The sequence below is a fragment of the Pinus tabuliformis genome, chromosome Q, assembly GCF_031772625.1.
Source record: "Pinus tabuliformis cultivar Carrire ecotype Pingquan chromosome Q, CPIR1, whole genome shotgun sequence".
Classification (NCBI taxonomy): domain Eukaryota; kingdom Viridiplantae; phylum Streptophyta; class Pinopsida; order Pinales; family Pinaceae; genus Pinus; species Pinus tabuliformis.
The window spans coordinates 1314678893-1314685420 of NC_142296.1; positions in this window are offsets into that span (position 1 = coordinate 1314678893).

The following is a 6528-nucleotide window of genomic DNA, read 5'->3' on the forward strand; positions in this document are numbered from 1 at the left end:
AGCCTCCTGTTGTAGTCGCTGCAACAACCCTCCCAAAATTTCTACCCCTTCAAAATTTTGGGACCCCCACACCAAGTTTGTACCTTTCACTTGCTTCTAAAATCTCCCCTTGACATCTTGGAAATAATTCGAGGCTCCTTGGTTTCTCCAAAACCCAGTTCTTCGAGACTTAAGATTCATATTTTTCCTAAGTCACAGGTCGCAGAAAATAAGCTTTCATGAGTCAAAAAAACCGCGACCTGTGACCTACTTTAACTAAGTAAATTCATGAGGTCGCAGCACATAATTTGTGACCTTTCATTTACCATGCGACTACGCGACTAAGTCGCCAAGTCACAAATCACCTCCTCGCTCAGTCACGTGACCAACTAAGTCGCCAAGTTGCAACTCACCTCCTCGCTCAGTCATGCAACCTAGCAACCTCGTCCTTATGAGGCCGTTGGGTCGCTAGGTCACTAAGTCGCAAAGAGAGGAAGACATATTCCTTGCGACCTTTTTATATACATCAGTCCTCCAATTCATTTTTTGAGTTTCACTCGAGAGCTCGACAGACGAAAAGGCTTGGCGACTGCGATAGGCGTGCGACTTCCTCTAGGTAGGTGACCTTTCCTCTCCCATGAAATCATTTATCTTTGTCATTTGTCCCTGTATGTCATCTAACCCTGCACCTTCCCTAATGGGAGGGTTTTATCTGCCCTCCACATCCCCTTAACTCATTTTTTTCCCTACAAACCCTTCAGTTGATTATTTTTCCATCTAACTCCCTCTCTGCGAAGGAAGCCAAGCCCATTTCTCACCAATTATTTCTTTCTCTCTTAGTGAATTACATTTTTTCATCTAAAGAAGCTCTAAGGTCAAATTTTGACCTTCGTCTCCTCCACCAAGCCGCCCTGGAGAACAAGTTGCACAAATAAAAACCATGATAGGTGAATTCATGCAACCTCGCGACTAGCCTGACCTCGCAACCTCCCTTATTACACGACTTGCAACCCCGTGACCTCGCAACTCTTGCAACTCCTGCAGCCTACTCACTCTTATGACTTATGCGACTTGCAACCCTGCAACTTGCCTAAATCTGTGACTTAAGAATCCCAGCCACCAAGTCACTTGTCTCTTCTCTAGTTTGTTGCAACCAATGACCTCTTCTGGACAAGACTCCTCCCTGAGACTTTGCCTAGTGCTATGAAGCCTTGATTCATTATTTACTTTTGGTTTTATGTTATTCATGTCGTCTGTTTCATCATAGGATTTCTTTTCTGACATTCTAGGCGATGTTTACCTCTACTGTATTTCGATATCCTCTTTCTCTAGAGAGATGGCACCTTTGGTAGTCAAGCCTTCATGAAAGAGCGCCAAAGCAGCATCAAGAAAACTATCAAGGTCCATCGCCTCCTATTTACATGGACACAACAGGAAACATCAACAAGGCTACCAAACTCTCATGGTTAGACATTTATGCATAATTTTCTAAGTAAGACATCCTTGAGGACCAGGAAGACTTCCAGGTATATATCAACGTCAAGAGGTCTAGGCTCCACAAAGTGGCCTCGCATTCGCCTATCTTCCCGTCCACATAGACCAATGATTGGATTATACATAACACATACACAGATCGGTGGATAGTAAGAAATCATACAGGTGAACCTTTCGCAACCATCTCTTCGGTAGACATTGTTGCTTATTATAGGTTGTCGGATAAAGAAGAATCATTCAATACCAAATGGTTGTCATATTTGTCGGTTCCAACTAAGGACATTTTAAGGTCTTGGTGGCAAGACCCTTCTAAGTTCTAGGTGAAGAATGATCAAGTGTATAGGATGGAAGGCCTGAAGAAATTCTACCAACTCATTTCCGCAATGATGAATCGATTGTACACAGGCCCGACATCTATACATTTCTCAGGACATGGGTCTCTTTCATGTATGATTTTTCCAGTAGAGATATAATCTTCAACTGGACTATTATCCTGGCTTCCGCATTGAGGACTAACATGCATGCAATGAAACATCCTGAGGCAGACCAACCATCATAATTCTACATGGCCTCGTACCTATTAGATGTGATTTGCGCAAGATGTCAGCTCGACAATTAGAGTTACAAATGGATAACAGTTGCGGCAGAACCTGTGCACTAGCATTATAAGATCTTTTGGGACCCAGGTTATAAAATTGTACATGAGTCTGCCTCTAAAACATTCATTTCCCCATTATATTAGTTACACTTTGTAGAAGATCCTTCTTGCATGTCAGAGAGGGTTATGGATACTGTCACCAAAGTAGCAAATTGGTTTCCCATCCAAGAGGGCACATTCATCAAGGTCTTTGGCTCATACAAACCACCTCACGCACTTCCCAGGTTCGCCATAAACAATCACTGCTACAGGAAGCATGTTATCATATGACTACAGGTATTTCACAATCATTGAGTAAGGGGAAGAAGAAGCCTTCGCCCACCTTCCCTCTCACTACTGGGGCATATATTGTTGAAAGCTTCAAGGAAGTTGAGGCAAAAGCTGAGGCAATAAAGGGATTCCATTTTACGACCTTAAGTCATCGTTACCTATCATCCCAAAAGGGTGGAAGCATCTCATTGCAAGAAAGTTACTTTTAATTGGTCATACCTGCATAAGACAATCTCACGAAGATAAAGTCATAAATTTGGTACAATGAGACAAGGGAGTTCAGCATAAGCAAACACCAAGAAAAGGAGGACGAGCAAGCTTCACATTCCCAAGAGAACGTACACCTACAAGATAGGTCAACCTCTCTTAAGAGAAAGAGAGAGCAACAAAAGACAGGAGGGAAATTGAAGAAGCATAAAGGCGAAGAAACAAAAGATCCTATGAGAGAACAAGATGAGGGTGAAGATTACGAAACTTTAGAGGAGGGAAATACGACCTTATCCAGGAAAAAGAAGGAGTTGAAGAGAAGAAGAGAAGAATATCTAAGGTGACTACAGAAATATGGAGACTAGCAACCCGAAGACTACTCAGAGAAGAAATGACAGGAAAGAAAGGAGAAAGAAACAATAGGAGGAAGAGAGGCTAAAAATAAAAGAAGAGGAACGGAGGGCCCAAGAGGAAGAAGAAAAGAAGTAGCAGGAGCAAAAAGAGTCGGAGGAGAAATGCAAACAGGAAGAAGAAATCAAGAAGAAGCAAGAAAGGGAAGAGAAATAAAAGAAGAGATTCGAGGAGGAACATAAGAAAAAGGTCGAAGAGGAAAAGAAAAGGGAGGAAGAGGAACTGAAGAGACAACATGAAGAGTCTGACAAGAAAGCTCAACAAGAGTTTGAACAGGAACAACAACATCAGGAGTTCAATGTGCAGGTTGAACTTCCTTTGATAAATGTTCCTCCATCTACTCCCATCACTGGAGGGCATCTGCCTCTTAAGGAGTTAGGAATTGTCAAGACCGTGAAAGCAGGTGTAAAAACAGTGAAGGAAATTTTATGTCGAGGGTACCTACCTATGCCCTTGTGGTTGATGATGACTCCAACTCCCTACTTCGATTACCAAAAGACCGAATCCACCTAGCCAAACTGAGCAAAACCTAGCTGCTCAATCCAGTAAGCTTCTTAGTAGAAGCCAACTGTTCCCCCGTGCCCAGAACCTCAGAACAACTCAAGCTCTTCCTATGGATGATTTCCGTACATGATGTTCCTCCTCCTTCCGATTTTCTTCCCTCCATTCCCCCCTTCTAAATCTCTAATCTGTGGTTTTTATCCTGTTGCTTGGCGGTGGTCGGTCTTCCATCTACAGCCCACCGCTCAGTTCGTTGGTGACACGTTCCTCTGTTACGTATTATCTCCCTTATCTCTTTTAAAGGTCACATATATATGTCACATTATGTTTTATTAAAGTATTCATTTAATATAAACATAATGACTTTATACTTAATGCCCCATTTAATTTCTTATATATATTTTAAAAATTATTTTGTTAATTTATTAATATGATTTATTTATATTATTAATCTATTAATATAATTTTTATTAATAATCTGGAATATAAAATTTATATAGTTCTCTTTTAATATTTACCCATACATTAAGCAATGTGGGTGTTGATGGACGAGTAGAACCTCTATCCGAAGGAGTGTCATGGTATTTAGTACTTATAGTTAATTTAGTATATATAAATACTAGTGCGGTGTATGTGACACATGCATATGTAGCTATCATATGCATGCGTTGTATGCCTGCTATTATTCTTGCGTTCTCTATATTTATAGATAGTTCGTTACAGGAATTCCCAATGAGGCGGAAGAGGAAGTGTTCTACCTAACTAGACTTACCATCAACCAAGTCAATTATGAGATCATGCAGGAGAGAACGAAATATTATGCCAAGAACCCTACGGAGCCTCTATCCAAGACCACGAAGAAGGAGATCGTCCTAGACACCACGATAAATCTTGAGATGATCACCTTTGTCGGGACATCTTTTATGACCACAACTGAGTTGAATGTGGGAAGAATGAGAAAACAAATTGTGGAACTCCAAGGAAATCTCTATTCATTCGAATAAAGAGCTTCTAGAGTAGAAGAAGACGGGAGGAGGCCAGAAGAAGAGAATATTGCACTTCTCCTATCCCACTCGAGCGTAAAGGAATTGCGGGCCTCACTCAAGGAAGAATTTGAGACCCTGAGAGAAGCCACGACAGTGGTCTATGAGGAGATGTCGAAGTTGCATCACACCGTGTCCCCTATCCTAGCGATATAGGCCGATAAGAAGGAAAATTACTCCATGCTAAAACAAGTTATTACAGCTCTCGAGAGCAATCATGAGTGGACAAATAAGTATCCAGAGGCACCGACAATTATCCCAAAGAAGGATTGAATTACCACCTAGAACGACAAAGTCCAGCTATGCATTAGGATCCAATAACGAGATAAGTTGGCTAGGGATGTTGATAGAGTTCTTGCCTCTTGCAGACATCTGTTGAGTGGGTTAGAGTTTGTGGTTGAATTTCATGGGGTTCCTTCCATTGGAGCAGTTGGAGAAGGAAGCAAGAGGAAATCCTACCGAAAGTTCAATCATTTCTCGAACCTTTCAAGCAAGCTTCCAACACAGGAGATTTGTAGGTCACAAAGGAGAACATTACACGGTATGTGGTAGAACCGATGAGGATGTACACGAAGCTAGTAACTCTATCCAATCAAATCAAGGTCAAGAGAAGCATTCTCATTCCAAATGCCCTTGAATGCCTCCATAGACATCATGAAGAGAAGTCGAAGGTGAGCCCAATATCTACTGAGTACAAGCTCTGGCACACCTACCTCATGGAGCAGTTACACATAGATGTCCCATAATTGTCTATTACTAAATTTTTAGGGTAGAATTAATTTGTTTTGTTGTGAATAGCAAGGTAGGATAGAGTAGAACAAAGTAGGAATTTGAAAGGTCATGAGGAAGTCCAAGAGTCATGGGTAGACCAAAAGTCACCCTCTTTTCTATAAATATATCCTCATGGCACATTGTAAAGGACTTTTAGCTTTGGACTTATTCTAGTGCATATTGTTTTGAGAACTTATGCTCTTTTAATGAATGCAAGGAGTAATGGTATATTTCCACTGTTGAATTCAATGAAGACTTTGTATGTTGGTGCCATGAATATTATCAGCTTAACAAATTTAAAGTTCTTATGAGCTTTGGTGTACTCTCTCATGTATCTTCTGGTGCTATGAGTTTTCCTTTGCAACACATGGATGGTATATGATATGTTGACCTTATGCTTGTTGAAAAGTGTAACTATGTTGGGTCTTCAATAATTTACTCGAGTCATCATGTAATGTACTTGTCAAAGGAATAAAGAAAAGAATTTGTGTTATTGTTATTGTGACATATGAAAACATGGGTTTCATGCTTGTGTCACCATGTTTTAGGTCAAAGTCCCCATTAAGGACTTCTAGGATTTATTTTGAGTCTATAGAATTATTGTACATTTAAATAGACCCTTCTTGGGCTTTAAGTATTGAGTCAAATATGAATTATGTATTGAGTCAAATATGAATTATGTAACCTCCACACCGTGTCGGCCTAAGGACCCTATTCGACCCCTCAAGAAGCCTATAAGGGAAGCACATCAAATTCATTTGGAGCATCATTCTCTCATCAAGTTTGAATTCTCTTGTTGTTGGGAAGAAGTGTGAAGTTATCTTGTAGCTGAGAAAAGGTGCAAAGTTTGTTGTCGGGAAGCTGAAGTGAATGCGAATTTGGGGAAGTCTAAGGAGAAAGGAAAAATCGAAATTTTGGTGCCTCTCTCTCTATGTTTTGTGTTCTAGATTGGGAGAACAAAGTCCCTAAGTTTCTTTGTTTCCGGAAGTTGCTAGTTTCCATAACCTGTTGCCATAGTCGAAGTTGTTGGAAAGAAGTCGAAATTCTCGAGGCTGACTTGGTGTGGAGGGGAGGTCTTGTCTTGGTCTAGGTTGAAGAGTCTGAAAGAATACTATTGAAAGGAAGAATTATCTTGATTGGGTTTTCTCCTTGAGGGGGGTTTTGCCCTGGCATGTGCATACAATTGGTGTCTTG